The sequence below is a fragment of the Calliphora vicina genome, chromosome 3 (assembly GCF_958450345.1).
Source record: "Calliphora vicina chromosome 3, idCalVici1.1, whole genome shotgun sequence".
Classification (NCBI taxonomy): Eukaryota; Metazoa; Arthropoda; class Insecta; order Diptera; family Calliphoridae; genus Calliphora; species Calliphora vicina.
This window is the reverse complement of record NC_088782.1, coordinates 17,908,384-17,910,385: the sequence shown is the minus strand read 5'-3', so window position 1 is coordinate 17,910,385 and position 2,002 is coordinate 17,908,384. Positions and strand designations below refer to the sequence as shown.

At 28.4% G+C, this 2,002-nt stretch overlaps 1 non-coding gene across 1 annotated transcript; it reads right to left on the bottom strand.

The window, feature by feature from the left end:
- Nucleotides 1-1,638: 1,638 nt before the first annotated feature.
- Nucleotides 1,639-1,711, bottom strand: TRNAM-CAU (transfer RNA methionine (anticodon CAU)). Its single transcript has one exon. It is a non-coding gene; the product is annotated as a tRNA-Met (tRNA).
- Between the last annotated feature and the right edge of the window lie 291 nt (nt 1,712-2,002).

The window sequence follows — 2,002 nt, the reverse complement described above, 5'->3', positions numbered from 1 at the left end:
TTTGTTTCGATTGATGCATAACGCTCTCTCTGGGTTACGCATCAATTGGAATGGAGTATCCGAAATTGGCTTGATTCGTTCGTTGGCTCAATCATGCTCATATCAAAAATCTTCATCTTCAAGATCAAAATCGCAAAATACTTTATTCTTTATGAAAAGGGCTAAAACTTTGCCTTAGAGAGTTAATCAAAATTCCGAACTGTTTGCAAGATATGAATCTGAGAAAATTATCACTTTTTTGCAAAAATGACATTGAGGCCCCAAATCTTTGGGGGCCCATAAAAAAAGTGCATGACTTTGGGCAAAACTGGGAAACACGGGTCATTTGTGTTGCACGGGTCGCACTGTGTTATATGTCATTTAAAATAATTGATTTGAAAAAAAAAATTATTTTGCAGAAAAATTCTCAATTGGATATAATTTTTACACACTGTGGGTGAGTCCTTTTCTCTTTCCTAATGTTTGGAATTTGAAGAGTGTTCATGAATTTCTCATCTTCAGAATTTCATCCCCGATGTCTCTCTTTTGCCAACATATTCTAACTCAATTTGGACTTTGGAGCAATTGCTAATCATTGATGTTATACATCGCGGTACCTGAATGGATAACTTTGGCATACTTCAGTGTCAGTAACTTTGTAATAAAAAATCTTTCCCACATTTACATACATACATACATACATACATACATACATACATATATTTGAGAACTCAGTATTCAATCGACAGCTGCATTTGACTAGAAAAACTCAACATGCTGCAAACTTTCTCACATTGGACATAAATAAAACAAATAAAAAACAATTTTAAATTGCAATATTTCATAATTCCTAAAACAAAAGATGTTTTGATGATAGACTGCTGACAGCAATAAATACTAAAAGAACATAAAAGAAAAATAATAAGTATAAAATAAAAAAAAATAACAATTTATTATTAACCGAAAAACGAATATTATGATTGATGAGTTTTTCGAAAACCATAAAACCTCAATATAAAATTTTGCAAATAAATTGGCACAATTGTTTTGTCATGGCTTTTAAAATTCCCAATTTAAAATAACTAATTCTTTATGTTCTTTGGTTAAATTGATATTTGTTAATCTCTTAAACGTAAACTTTTTTAAACTAGCTGTTATGTTAATCTAATAAGTTTTAATTAAATCTGCAATACAACACTATTAATCAAAAGCAAAAATACCAGCAATATTCAAGGTATTCAAAACATCACAACTAATCAAAACTAATGTGCATTTTAAGAACATTATTTACAAAAATTTTGAAATTAATTTGCAAACGAATTTTTGTTAAGAGTTAAAAAAAACACACACCTTAAGAAAAAAACTGTGTGATTTTTTCGATTAACACATCATGCAGTTCTTACTACCTTACTACCTATTAGTTGGTGAAGACAATTTGCAATTAATTATTATTTATTTCAGAACAAGTTTTACAGAAAAAAAATATACCTCAATCATTTTGTATGCAAATGTCTTTATTATATCAAATTTATAATTAAAACTTAATTAAATGTTTATTATAAATTATTAGTTGTAATTGGCACTTTATTTACGCACCTTTTTTTGTTAAACATAATATCAGAAATAATTATAATTCTTATAAAAATTTGCAAAAACGTATGCCCCGGGTGAGGCTCGAACTCACGACCTTAAGATTATGAGACTTACGCGCTGCCTACTGCGCCACCGAGGCTATGTTAAATTGCAGTATTAACTGTTATTAGAACTGTAGCTTATTAGGTTTAAACTTTTAAAAGTTCTGTATAGAACTTTTTTACATGCTCTTGTAAATAAAAGCTTTATTGCACAGTATGTTTGGTGAAGACAAAAACTATACAAATATATCAACATATAATTATATTTTTAATCACGTTAGCATTTAAAATTATGTCAGATATTATCTTTTCTAAATCATTAATTTTTTAAAAACTTTTCAAAAATATCCAATATGGACTTTCAAAAAACTAGCAAAAGCTCTGAAGGT